Source organism: Oncorhynchus mykiss, chromosome 10 (assembly GCF_057628025.1).
Source record: "Oncorhynchus mykiss isolate SJ-2025 chromosome 10, ASM5762802v1, whole genome shotgun sequence".
Lineage (NCBI taxonomy): Eukaryota > Metazoa > Chordata > Actinopteri > Salmoniformes > Salmonidae > Oncorhynchus > Oncorhynchus mykiss.
In genome coordinates this window covers 35986967-36001706 of record NC_143031.1, presented here as the reverse complement: position 1 = coordinate 36001706, position 14740 = coordinate 35986967, and the positions used below count along the sequence as shown (strand labels likewise).

General features: G+C 41.2%; 1 long non-coding RNA gene across 2 annotated transcripts; it reads left to right on the top strand.

Moving 5' to 3' along the window:
- The first annotated feature begins 1953 nt into the window (after window positions 1-1953).
- On the top strand, window positions 1954-7061 carry LOC149980009 (uncharacterized). Of its 2 annotated transcripts, XR_016483683.1 has the most exons (3): window positions 1954-2354; window positions 3007-3101; window positions 5815-7061. It is a non-coding gene; the product is annotated as an uncharacterized LOC149980009 (long non-coding RNA). The 2 variants fall into 2 exon arrangements; XR_016483682.1 differs by having other exon boundaries at window positions 3007-7061.
- Window positions 7062-14740: the final 7679 nt, after the last annotated feature.

The following is a 14740-nucleotide window of genomic DNA, read 5'->3' as shown; positions in this document are numbered from 1 at the left end:
TTTATTTTAAGAATGTGAAATGTCAGAATAATTGTAGAGAGAATGATTTATTTCAGCTTTTATTTCTTTCATCACATTCCCAGTGGGTCAGAAGTTTACATACACTCAATAAGTATTTGGTAGCATTGCCTTTAAATTGTTTAACTTGGGTCAAACGGTTTGGGTAGCCTTCCACAAGCTTGGGTGAATTTTGGCCCATTCCTCCAGACAGAGCTGGTGTAACTGAGTCAGGTTTGTAGGCCTCCTTGCTCGAACACGCTTTTTCAGTTCTGCCCACAAACTTTCTATTGGATTGAGGTCAGGGCTTTGTGATGGCCACTCCTTGACTTCGTTGTCCTTAAGCCATTTTGCCACAACTTTGGAAGTATGCTTGGTGTTATTGTCCATTTGGAAGACCCATTTGCGACCAAGCTTTAATTTCCTGACTGATGTCTTGAGATGTTGCTTCAATATATCCACATAATTTTTATTCTCATGATGCCTTCTATTTTGTGAAGTGCACCAGTCCCTCCTGCAGCAAAGCACCCCCACAACATGATGCTGCCACCCCAGTGCTTCACGGTTGGGATGGTGTTCTTCGGCTTGTAAGCCTCCCCCTTTTTCCTCCAAACATAACAATAGTCATGATGGCCAAACAGTTCTATTTTTGTTTCATCAGACCAGATGACATTTCTCCAAAAAGTACGATCTTTGTCCCCATGTGCAGTTGCAAATCATAGTCTGGCTTTTTTATGGCGGTTTTGGAGCAGTGGCTTCTTCCTTGCTAAGCGGCCTTTCAGGTTATGTCGATATAGGACTCGTTTTACAGTAGATATAGATAATTTTGTACCCGTTTCCTCCAGCATCTTTACAAGGTCCTTTGCTGTTGTTCTGGGATTGATTTGCACTTTTCACACCAAAGTACGTTCATCTCTGGGAGACAGAATGCATCTTCTTCCTGAGCGGTATGACAGCTGCGTGGTCCCATGGTGCTTTTACTTGAGTACTATTGTTTGTACAGATGAATGTGCAGTGGCGTGCCGTGGGCCTGGGGCCTGGGCCTTCAGTGAGGTCCTACACAGTCCCACCAGAATTAATCCACCTCTTATTACCATTATTATGATGCCATGGCTCTAGACACTATACATTTAGACAGAAACGCAGTATAACCAGGCGTTGCGTCACCTTGAAATTGACATTTTTATTCAGAGAATTGCAGGGGAAGAGTACAATACCTTTTCATTGTGCAGCTCCCGTTGCCCTGCGCGCTTGTTCGTTGAGCTGTAGATCCACTCGGGTGTCCCCAAAAGTTTTCAAAAGCACCATTGCTTGTAAGTGCCCAGCCATACTTTGGTGTCTCGTTGCTGCCTTGGTTAGACAACTCAAGTTTGCAAAGCCAATGTGGCTCCAAACACCAAATCGATCACTTGCAAATAATAGGCATTCCCAACAGTACAGTTTGCAGTGCTTCTCGGAGCCTGTGAGCCATTGATAGCGCTCGTAGTTGGAACTTTGAAAGTGGCAAACGAACCCCTTTCCCGCCTGTGATAGGCTTTGTAGCGTCGGGTGACCTCTCCTGACAATGTCTAACTTTTCTTGAAAAGTTTGTCTTGAGAATGGCGTTATAATTATATCCTCGACCAAATCTATATCTTCTCCTCCTTCCGCCATTGTGGGTTGAAAAAACAGCTTAGTAGTACGCAAATTAATTTGTTTATCAAATTCAGTTTCCTAGTTCTGAGGTTCTGCATAGACCTGCCCATATAGGACCTGCCTCTCAATATTGGTAATCCAATCAAAAGACGTGCACACACTACGCCTGCTAGCTGGCTCCTGTGTAACAGTGGAGCCAGCCAGCAGGCGTACAATAGCCAACAGCCAAAGCCAATAGCCAATAGCCAAAGCTGATTGGTTGACACTAAATTTTCATTTCCATTCACTTTAAGCTACAAGCGCCCACACTGTTGATTCTGAAGGCCTGAGGGCAGATTTTAGACCCCTGGCAACACATGATGGCTGAATATGATTGGATAAAAGATCTAACATAAAGACCAGCCCTCCAAATCTCAACCTGGGGCTGGAAGCAGTGCAACCAAGAGGAGAGCTATGAAATGAAGAGTATAACTCTTACTCTGGGGAATAATTTAATACATATTTGTGGGAAAATATATATATTTTTAAATTATATTCTGAGGATGTTTAGGCCAGCAGAGAAGGCCTTGCTGGCCCTGATGGCCCACCACTGTGAATGTGGTACCTTCAGGTGTTTGGAAATTGCTCCCAAGGATGAACCTGACTTGTGGAAGTCCACAATTTTTTGGCTGATTTATTTTGATTTTCTCATGATGTCAAGGAAAGAGTCACTGAGTTTGAAGGTAGGCCTTGAAATACATCCACAGGTACACCTCCAATTGACTCAAATTATGTTAATTAGCCTATTAGAAGCTTCTAAAGCCATGACATCTTTTTTTTTGAATTTTTCAAGCTGTTTAAAGGTAAAGTCAACTTAGTGTATGTAAACTTCTGACTCACTGGAATTGTGATACAGTGAATTATAAGTGAAATAATCTGTCTGTAAACAATTGCTGGAAAAATTACTTGTGTCATGCACAAAGTGGATGTCCTAACCGACTTGGCAAAACTATAGTTTGTTAACAAGAAATTTGTGAAGTGGTTGAAAAACGAGTTTTAATGACTCCAAACTAAGTGTATGTAAACTTCCGACTTCAACTGTATACAGAATTTTTCTGAATTTCTCTGCTATGTGGAAGACGGGAATTGCAACAGTATTCAAAGCAAATCTCCTCTGGACACTCTCGCTTGAGCCTTTTACTTTCGGTTTTGGTCCACCAGCTTCCAACAGCTGTAAAAATGATATTTTTGATTATTACAGCGATTTAGATTCCCTACACTATTCAGTGCTTGTTTTCTCACATAACCTGCAATTGAGCGAACAGTGTAGAATTTTTGCAAACAGGAAATGACAGGGCGATTTCTACATTGGCCGCTTGCCCGTGTTCCCACTAGATTACACAGCCACAGCTTTCCCATTTTGACAACAGAAGCCGACCCGGTGAGAGAAATCAATAGGTAAATATCACAGACAATCACAACACTGGCAGGTAAGTAATACTGTGAAACACTTTACTTCCACTATTACTGCAGACATGTTATGGACAGTTTCTGAAATTACAATGCCAAAATTCTAAAAACTCCTTCATGTAGCACCTTTAATGTGCCTGACAGGCAAGGGTAATTGACTCGGGGATCAATGGGTAAACATCTGGTATCACTGTAGGGCTGTGGGGGTTGTGTAAAGTAGGACAGGTAAGAGGGCTGGATTCAGCTGAAGAGAGACCAGCGGGGTTCTTAGGAAGTTCTGGCTCACTTGAGAGAGAGAAATTGTGGGGGGTGGGGAATGTTAGTAGACCAATAGACTAAGAGACCAGCGCCATTAATGTAAAATCAGACTCAACTGTTAATCGCGATTAATACTTGCAATAAATCACTAGCGTAGCACCCCCTACTATCGGAATATTGAACAGCGTTTAAGAAATATGTTACCTACAACAGTATTATTGTGATCAAGCCATCAATATTTTGTGATTATTGGTGTTGTAAAAATGTTAGCTAATGGGTTAGCAATTAGCATGTTTGACATTTCAGTGGAAATACTACTACTAGCAGCTTTTTGATAACCGGTTTAGCAAAAAAAACTGTCCCCTATTATCGGCCTACAGTCCCCAGTTATTGGCCACTTTACTATTTTGTTTAATTACAAGATATATCCGTTTAATTTTGTTAAAAAGAGACACCAACCTTGTAACCGAAGTGTTTACTAGATAGTTGGCTAGCCTTCAGGTTAAAAAATAAAATTACTTATCTGAAATCCGTTAGCTACATTTCAGAGGTAAAAAGTTTGATATTAAATGATGTATGGTCTGTCACGCAGTCAAATTTTACAATATACAGTGGTGGCCAAAAGTTTTGAGAATGACACAAATATTAATTTACACAAAGTTTTCTGCTTCAGTGTCTTTAGATATTTTTGTCAGGTGTTACTATGGAATACTGAAGTAAAATTACAAGCATTTCATAAGTGTCAAAGGCTTTAATTGATAATTACATGAAGTTGATGCAAAGAGTCAATAGTTGCAGTGTTCGCTCATCTTTTTCAAGACCTCTGCAATCCACCCTGGCATGCTGTCAATTAACTTCTGGGCCACATCCTGACTGATGGCAGCCCATTCTTGCATAATCAATGCTTGAAGTTTGTGGGTTTTTGTTTGTCCGCCTGCCTCTTGAGGATTGACCACAAGTTCTCAATGGGATTAAGGTCTGGGGAGTTTCCTGGCCATGGACCCAAAATATTGATGTTTTGTTCTCCGAGCCACTTAGTTATCACTTTTGCCTTATGGCAAGGTTCTTCATCATGCTGGAAAAGGCATTGTTCGTCACCAAACTGTTCCTGGATGGTTGGGAGTTGCTCTCGGAGGATGTGTTGGTACCATTCTTTATTCATGGCTATGTTCTTATGCAAAATTGTGAGTGAGCCGGGCCTCCCGGGTGGCGCAGTGGTTAAGGGCGCTGTACTGCAGCGCCAGCTGTGACATCAGAGACTCTGGGTTTGCGCCCAGGCTCTGTCGTAACCGGCCGCGACCGGGAGGTCCGTGGGGCGATGTCGTCTGGGTTAGGGAGGGTTTGGTCGGTAGGGATATCCTTGTCTCATCGCGCACCAGCGACTCCTGTGGCGGGCAGGGCGCAGTGCGCGCTAACCAAGGTTGCCAGGTGCACGGTGTTTCCTCCGACACATTGGTGCGGCAGGCTTCCGGGTTGGATGCGCGCTGTGTTAAGAAACAGTGCGGCTTGGTTGGGTTGTGTATCGGAGGACGCATGACTTTCAACCTTCGTCTCTCCCGAGCCGTCACGGGAGTTGTAGCGATGAGACAAGATGGTAGCTACTAAAAACAATTGGATACCACGAAATTGGGGAGAAAAAGGGGTCAAATTAAAAAAATATATTTAAAAAAATTGTGAGTGAGCCCACTCCCTTGGCTGAGAAGCAACCCCACACACAAATGGTCTCAGGTTGCTTTACTGTTGGCATGACACAGGACTGATGTCTTCTACGGACAAGCTCTTTTCCGGATACCCCAAACAATCGAAAAGGGGATTCATCAGAGAAAATGACTTTACCCCAGTCCTCTGCAGTCCAACCCCTGTACCTTTTGCAGAATATCAGTCTGTCCCTGATGTTTTTCCTGGAGAGAAGTGGCTTCTTTGCTGCCCTTCTTGCCACAAGGCCATCCTCCAAAAGTCTTCGTCTCACTGTGTGTGCAGATGCACTCACATCTGCCTGCTGCCATTACTGAGCAAGCTCTGTACTGGTGTTGCCCCTATCCCGCAGCTGAATGAACTTTAGGAGACAGTCCTGGCGCTTGCTGGACCTTCTTGGGCGCCCTGAAGCCTTCTTCACAACAATTGAACCGCTCTCCTTGAAGTTTTTGATGATCTGATAAATGGTTGATTTAGGTGAAATCTTACTGGCAGCAATATCCTTGCTTGTAACTTTTTTGAAAACTAACTTAACTTAGAAGGGTGTCTTTAGTCGCAAAACATACTATTATTTTCCAGTCCATTTAAATGTGGAGCTCGAGGTGATTTAATCCTCTAACCGCTAGATAGTGTCTGAAGTTAGGGGGTGTCCGATGTTGGTGGGGGGGGTTAGCTAATGTCTTAAACAGAGATAAATGTGTCTCTGTTGTCTCCTAAAACGTAAAGTGGGTGTCTTTTTGTTTGGGCTGGGTTACCGTGGTTTCTCCTTCTCTTCATCAGGGTCTGGCGCTCTATGGATCCAGCTGTCGTCTCCCTTGAGGGAAGTATTCAACTTCATGGTCCAAACCACCTGCGCTCTGTTGACTTCTACAACACACAAGCACACTCATTCTGCGTTGATATACCGCTGTTGCTCATGATGGAGGAGTGATGTTTTACATATAGGCTAGTGTACAGTTTTAGAATCATGGAGGTCAACACACCCTTGGTGGTCATGGTCCAGGTCTCTGCTTCCAGTTGAACAACCTATTGAAACAAAGAACATGGACATTGGCTAATTGGTTGGGTATGTACAGAACAGAAGTTTTTTCCAACTAGAAATCGCATTACTCAGTAGAGCCCTGGGGAAAATATATAGAGCTTTGATTATGTCAGTCATTCATATTCTTAGCATGACTTCACACACAATTTATGGGCCAACATGTCACTAGCAACCAATGTTACTGAATTCTATGACTCTAAATGATAAAGAAAATGTATGCTTAATTCAGAATAAACTAATGTATAGAATTTATTATACCAGAGACAAAATTCACAAATTCTACAGCACAACGGCAGAGTCATGTCTTAAGTGTAAAACTAACTCAATAATCCATGCCTTCTGGGAATGCTTTAAAGTCCAAATGTTATAGGCGGAGATAGAAATTTGTCTGTAGTAGTATTACAATGTAAATTTGCTTTTAATCTGTCTGTCTGCATATTTCAAGACACGGCATATGAGGGTGCAGTGAGATACCCCAAAGTGAGGATGCTGGAAAAGTAATGTGATCTGTGTGGTGGAATTATTGTAATCAAAAGGAGAGACCTTTAGATTTCTCAAAACAATCAAACTTTATTTTTTAATTACTGCAGTAATGAAGTTGGTCGGTAATGTCACGCCCTGGCCTTAGTTATCTTTGTTTTCTTTATTATTTTGGTTAGGTCAGGGTTTGACATGGGTGATGTATGGTTTTTGTCTCATCTAGGGTGTTTGTACTGTCTAGGGGTTTTTGTAGATTTATGGGGTTGTGTTCATTCTAGGTGTTTATATAAGTCTATGGTTGCCTAGATTGGTTCTCAATCAGAGGCAGGTGTTTATGTTGTCTCTGATTGGGAACCATATTTAGGCAGCCATGTTCTTTGGGTATTTTGTGGGTGATTGTTTCCTGTGTCAGTTGCCAGTTTTCCTGTGTCCTGTTTCGTTGCCAGTTCACTTTGTTATTTTGTATACATGTTCAGTTTTTCACATTAAAAACCATGGACACCTACCACGCCGCATATTGGTCCGATCCTTGTTTCACCTCTTCAGAGGAAGAGGAGGAAATCTGCCATGACAGGTAATCACCCCTGGAGGTGATCACTGAGAACTCAACCAGCTGGTTTGAGCCACAGCCTTTTATAGCAAAGTCCATCCTCCTTCAGTCTACATGACAAACAATAGATGTATGAAATGGGTCACAAGGTTAAGATTAGTATGAAAGATACTTAGAATTCACAGCAGACCGTATGTCATTGTGTAGAGACCACGGTCTGGCCCTGGAGTCATCTCTCCATGGTACCTTATAGAACAGAAACATTAACTCATGCTCTGGAATGCGGTATCACCCAAAGACATCGTAAATCTTCCAGAGGCCCATCCTCAGTAGAACACACACAGATGAGCGTTCTAACCACCCCTTATTATGTTGCATAAAACAACCATTTGATGCAGTAACAGCATTATAACATAATCTTGTAAATTCCACCATATCTACTCCAAAGAATTCGACACATGCCAAATCTTACATTACTCTACAACCAATTGTAAAATATATTCTCTATTTTCTGCTAAAATCATTGTGGGCAGCTGTGTATGCATTCACACACACATTATACACAGTCTCTTCTGAGTAATGGACTATTCATACACTACAGATGGTCAAGCAGAACCAAACAAATGCAAGTCTATGGACCTGTAGTTAAACCTCTTGAACGTGTTTCTCAAAGGCAACAGCATAAGTCTCAATAGACTGTATATGTATGAGTCAATCATGTAAGTATTCTGCAAGCTGTCTTGTGTCTGAATTAGCAGCACACTCTCCCTTCCAGTATTCAATAACTGTCTCCAGATTGGTGTCTAAAAGATCAACGGCGGGCAGAACTCACCTGTTGGATTCAGTACTGTGGATGGAGTGCTGCAGTACCTGGTCTGGTCAGTGACAGATCCTCCTCTGGTTCTACTCTCACAACACAGGTGCTTCTCATTAAACTTGACACAGATGCTACTGTAACCCATAATTTGTCCTCTCTGCGTATAAACACAGTAATGTTTATCAATAGAAAGTAAATGGCTAAAGGCTCAGGTGAATAAATTAAGCAGTTCAGATATCACAAAGTCTTCTCTTAATAGCGCGCGGACCCCGTTACCGGGATCAAAATCGACAACATTCTGTGAAGCTGGAGTGCGCCAAATTCAAATGACAAAATTTTAATATTAAACATTAATGAACGTACAAGTGTCCTACATCATTTAAAAATGTAACTTCTTGTTAAATCCAACCGCTTTATCAGATTTCAAAAAGGCTTTACGGCAAAAGCATACCAAGCGATTATCTGAGGACAGCGCCCCACACCAAAATACTTTTCCAAACCAGCACAGGCGTCACAAAAGTAACAAATAGCGATAAAATAAATAACTTACCTTTGAAGATCTTCCTCTGTTTGCAATCCCAAGGGTCCCAGCTACCCAACAAATTGTTGTTTTGGTCGATAAAGTCTTTCTTTATATCCCAAAGATGTCTGTTTAGTTGGCGCGCTTGATTCAATAATTCATTTGTTCAACATACATACAAACAAATCTTAAAAGTTACCAGTAAAGTTCGTCCAAACAAGTCAGACTATGTTTCTAATTAATCCTCAGGTACTCTAATATCTAAATAAACAATCAAATTTAAGATGGAGAATAGTATGTTCAATAGGGAAGATAAATAACGAAGAGCGCGCACCTCATTCACGCGCGCAACAAGACTACATTTCTAATGAGAGACACCTTGGAAAAACTACAACTACTCGTTAGTTTTTCAAAAAACAAGCCTGAAACCCTTTCTAAAGACAGGCTTCTAGTAGGAACTGCAATATGTGAGGAAATCCTTTGAATATCCCATAGACAAGCATTGAAATGGACTGTGACCTCAAACATTTTCCGGATGTATTTTCACCTGCCATATACTCACAGACATTATTTTAACAGATTTAGAAACTTCAGAGTGTTTTCTATCCAATGCTACCAATTATATGCATATAATAGCTAGCTTCTAGCTTCTGGGCCTGAGTAACAGGCAGTTTACTTTGGGCACATCATTCATCCGAACTTCCGAACACTGCCCCCTAGCCCTAAGAGTTGAGTCTTGATGAGGAGGCATCAGAATATTAGTCTTTTTTTTAAATTTATTTAACTAGGCAAGTCAGTTAAGAAGAAATTCTTATTTTCAATGATGGCCTAGGAACAGTGGGTTAACTGTATGTTCAGGGGCAGAACAACATATTTGTACCTTGTCAGCTCGGGGATTTGAACTCGCAACCTTTCGGTTACTAGTCCTGCCGCCCCTGTTAGTCTGACAATAATCTGTCGTGGAAAGATTCTGCTGTAAATCTAGCAACTGTCAAGTCAACACCTTAACATTACACAAATAGGTCTGTACCTCTTGAGAAGGTCACTCACTCAGTGCTGGGTTAAGGTCACTACAATATTAATTATAGCTCTTTATTATCAAATGGTCTTATGGTCAGCCTTATGGCAGCAGACATCCTCAAACTTTATTTAATAATGGTGCAATATGCAGAAATTGCTCCGCCAATTCCTGGATGCTAAAATTCTAATAGTTTCCCTAATTTCAGTTTATGTGACAAAACAAGCAGAGAATCATTGTACCATCTATGCCACTGTGAAATATAATTTCAATAATTAAAAATATTACATTTTCAGCTGTGTGAAGCTGGTGTGTAAAACCGTAAGTAAAAGGTACAAAAACTAAACGTAAGAACGGGAAGCATAGAAATAGCACACATAGAAAAGATCCACCGCTTCTTAGACTTCCTTTCAATGAGAATAACAGATCTATAACTAACCTCTCTATGTGAATTTGGTCAGGTCGCTCAAAAAGTTGCAGCTTTTACATAAACATAGACCACTTAAACTGATACAGCACTATCACTCATGGGTGTTCAAAAATAACTAACTGAAAACCACGCACCCACTAAACCACGCCTCCAATATAATGAGGCCCTTCTGTTACAATATTTAAATCGTGTCAAAAAGATGGCACAGGTGGATTCATCATTGTACCTTATGGTGGGTACAAATATCTAAAGTACCTTTCTTCAATACCTTGTCAATTTTACAGATCAGTACCATCAAGAATCATTCGTGCACCCTTGAGGGTATACAAAATACATTTGTACTCTGGGAACCAGAAATGTAACTTCACCGTACCCTTTTTTGTGTGTGATGATTGCACCTTTATATAAAAAATATTCAGTACACAAATGTACCATTATACTATCAGCCGCACATCCGAACAGTACCATGTGAGTTCAATGTGTTCCTCTGAAAGTACATTATGTGTATTTTTATCTTTTTGTACCCCAGGGAACAATAGTGTACCCAAACTGTACTCTGAGTGTATAGATGCCAGGACTGACCATTCTCGACCATTCAAAATGACAGTTTTAACCATGTTTTGAGGCTATACCTTTACAAATAAATTGTTTACAAACAAAGGAGTAAATCAAGATTATATTTTGGGTTCTGATGCGGTTAGACAGTTGAACTAAGCTCATGAGGCACTTATAAGTTATATTCTTCAAGAATAAATGGCTATATATCATGAATTTAAAAGTAAAACAATTGATGTAGCAATTGCAGATTGTCCCTTTAACAGATCACAGTCATTCCTGTATTAAGTAACCACTCTCTCCCCTTTATACATAAGGAACTTGGCCAAAGGGTGTATGCTTTCCCTCTTTGTATGCATTACACAGTCACACTCGCTCAAAAATGACCAGGCCTGTACACCATGAAAAGTGGATTTACTGGGAGTTTTCTGGCCATGCTGTCATAGCTAAGCTTTAATATTATGCCAATCAACATGAGTCAGTTCACGCTCTAGTGGGTCATATCATTAAATGTCAGTGTACCTGCTAACTTGAAACCGTCCACCACCCACACCCCCACACCCACCCATCTAAGCATCATATGGAACCAGAACCTCCTCTATCAGTCTACCCCCCTCTGCCTCCACCTCACCATATTCAAACATGACAGAGGAAAAGAGCACAACTGTATGAAAACAAAGTTTGGCATCTGTGGACTCATGTTAGTGGCCAATAATTCGCAGAAAGAGTACAATAAAGATTGTTTATGACACACAAGAAGGCTGGAACATGCTGATCTGTTCTCTGTTTATGTTCCATGTTCCAATTCCAAAATACATAGGCATGCAAAAGAACAGATGAAGGAGGGAGGGCACATTGCATGATACAGGACGGTATAGCTATACCTTGCATGTAGAATAATGTGGTTAAGACTAGTATCACCAGACAGTCAAAGCCCTTTAGGGATAATCATAATACCAGAAAGATACTCGTCCATACCATGCAGTGAGAACACATTGTTTTCACCACAGGCTTTGAGAGTCCACGCCGGGGGTAGGCTACCCTGTTCCTGGAGTGATGCAGGTACTGCAGGATTTTGTTCCAACTAAGCACCACACTGGACCAACTGAGATAATTGATCAGTTCAGTGATTGCCTAAATTCAACACAACTGGTCTTCCAGGTCAGTTAAATCAAAAACATGAAGTGCCTGTGGCCCTCCATGACCAGGGTTGTCTACACCTGGTCTACGCACTGAGTTGGAATATCACTTTTGTCTGATTTAATGTTGTCAAGTTACTTCCTTTTATGTGACACAGATACTTGTAAAGCCACCATTATTAAATGGATAGTTCACCCAAATTACAAAATGACACATGGTTTCCTTACCCTGTAATCAGTCTATGGACAAGATACACTATATATTCAAAAGTATGTGGACACCCCTTCAAATTAGTCAATTTGGCTATTTCAGCCACACCCGTTGCTGACAGGTGTATAAAATTGAGCACACAGCCATGCAATCTCCATAGACATTGGCAGTAGAATGGTCTTACTGAAGAGCTCAGTGACTTTCAAACGATGCCACCTTTCCAACAATTACTAGAGCTTCGCTGACAACTGTAAGTGCTGTTATTGTGAAGTGGATACTTCTAGGAGCAACAATGGCTCAGTCGCGTAGTGGTAGGCCACAAAAAGCCCACAGAACAGGACCACTGAGGGCTGAAGCGCGTAACGTGTAAAAATCGTCTGTCCACGATTGCAACACTCACTACCGAGTTCCAAACTGCCTCTGGAAGCTACATCAGCACAATTAAATAATTGTTAGTTGGGAGCTTCATGAAATGGGTTTCCATGGCCGAGCATCCGCACACAAGCCTAAGATCACCATACGCAATACCAAGCGTCGGCAGGAGTGGTGCAAACCTCATCATCATTGGACTCTGTAGCAGTGGAAACGCTTTGAATCACCCTTCACCATCTGGCAGTCCAACGGACTAATCTAGGTTTGGCGGAAGCCAGGAGAACGCTACCTGCCCCAATGCATAGTGCCAACTGTAAAGTTTGGTGGATGGAGTAACAATGGTCTGGGGCTTTTTTACATGGTTTGGGCTAGGCCCCTTAGTTCCAGTGAAGGGAAATCTTAACACTACAGCATACAATTACATTTTAGACAATTCTGTGCTTCCAAATTTGTGGCAATAGTTTGGGGAAGGCCCTTTCCTGTTTCAGCCTGACAATGCCCCCGTGCACAAAGCGAGGTCCATACAGAAATGGTTTGTTGAGATCGGTGTGGAAGAACTTGACTGGCCTGCAAAGAGGCCTCTAAGACCTTTGGGATGAATTGGAACGCAGACTGTGAACCAGGCCTAATCGCCCAACATCAGTGCTTGACCTCACTAATGCTCTTAATATGGTGTTGGGGGGACCAACTCCATATTAATGCCCATGATTTTGGAAAGAGATGTTCGACAAGCAGGTGTCCACATACTTTTGTTCATATAGTGTATGACTGCAATCCATGCTTTGGTTTTGTTTACCCGGCCACTGTTTAAATGCTAACATTTTAGCATTTGTCACACAAATCCAATGCAAGTTAATGGTACCTATAGCATTTTCACTTTTTATGTCCAAATCATCTATAAAACGTATTTGAACTACACAATCCATTTAAGATACTTTATGATAATTTAGACATGAAGAGCAGAGGATGGATTGCTGTCATGCCTTGTCCATAGACTACTTACAGTCTAGGGAAACCATATGTCATTTTGTAATTTGGTTAAGCAACAAGACAAAATGTGGCAATATAGGGCTAGGTATCACATTGGAATAATCCATTTTTAATAGCTAATTAGAGTGGAACAAACCACATTAGATTCCTCCTCATCCTGCTTTAACAATAAGCATAGTATTTAAGAGCGTGCATGGCAGTTTTATTACTCAAAACTATAATGGCTGAGCAAAAAATTACTGTAATTCATAGAGGAACAAATAAATAGGCTAAAACATACAATGATGAATACCAATTACAGTGTTTAATTTCCAACACCAGCCAGTGGCCATAAATATAACACAGTTTGACTTGAAATAGATACTCTTCAAATTATAGTGTTGGCATCCATGACAGTAAGGGCTAAAGGTACACAAGAGCAATGTGGATACACTGTATTTACACACGATTTTCACAATGCAATTTCCTTCTTTGATCTGTCTGTCTTGTCAAGTCTGAGGGCCTATGTAATGCATCTGAGACACCACGCAGACGAAGATCATCTCTCTCCTCTGGCAACATCTCAACAGATAAAGTGTTACTCTTCCTACCACTTACAGTTGAAGTCGGAAGTTTACATACACTTAGGTTGGAGTCATTAAAACTTGTTTTTCAACCACTCCAGAAATGTATTGGTTTAGCGGAAGCCAGGAGAACGCTACCTATAGTTTTGGCAAGTCTGTTAGGACATCTACTTTGTGCAGGACACAAGTAATTTTTCCAACAATTGTTTACAGACAGATCATTTCACTTATAATTCACTGTATCACAATTCCAGTGAGTCAGAAGTTTACATACACTAAGTTGACTTTGCCTTTAAACAGCTTGGAAAATTCCAGAAAATTATATCATGTCTTTAGAAGCTTCTGATAGGCAAATTGACATCATTTGAGTCAATTGGAGGTGTACCTGTGGATGTATTTCAAGGCCTACCATCAAACTCATTGCCTCTTTGCTTGACATCATGGGAAAATCAAAAGAAATCAGCCAAGACTTTTGAAAAACAATTGTAGACCTCCACATGTATGGTTCATCCTTGGGAGCAATTTCCAAATGCCTGAAGGTACCACTTTCATCTGTACAAACAATAGTACGCAAGTATAAACACCATTGGACCACGCTGCCATCATACCGCTCAGGAAGGAGACGTGTTCTGTCTCCTAGAGATGAATGTACTTTGGTGTGAAAAGTTCAAATCAATCCCAGAACAACAGCAAAGGACCTTGTGAAGATGCTGGAGGAAACAGGTACAAAAGTATCTATATCCACTGTAAAACAAGTCCTATATCGACATAACCTGAAAGGCCGCTCAGCAAGGAAGAAGCCACTGCTCCAAAGCCGTCATAAAAAAAGCCAGACTACGGTTTGCAACTGCACATGGGGACAAAGATCGTACTTTTTGGAGAAATGTCCTCTGTCTGCAACAAAAATAGAACTGTTTGGCAATAATGACCATTGTTATGTTTGGAGGAAAAAGGGGGAGGCTTGCAAGCCGAAGAACACCATCCCAACCGTGAAGCACGGGGGTGGCAGCATCATGGTG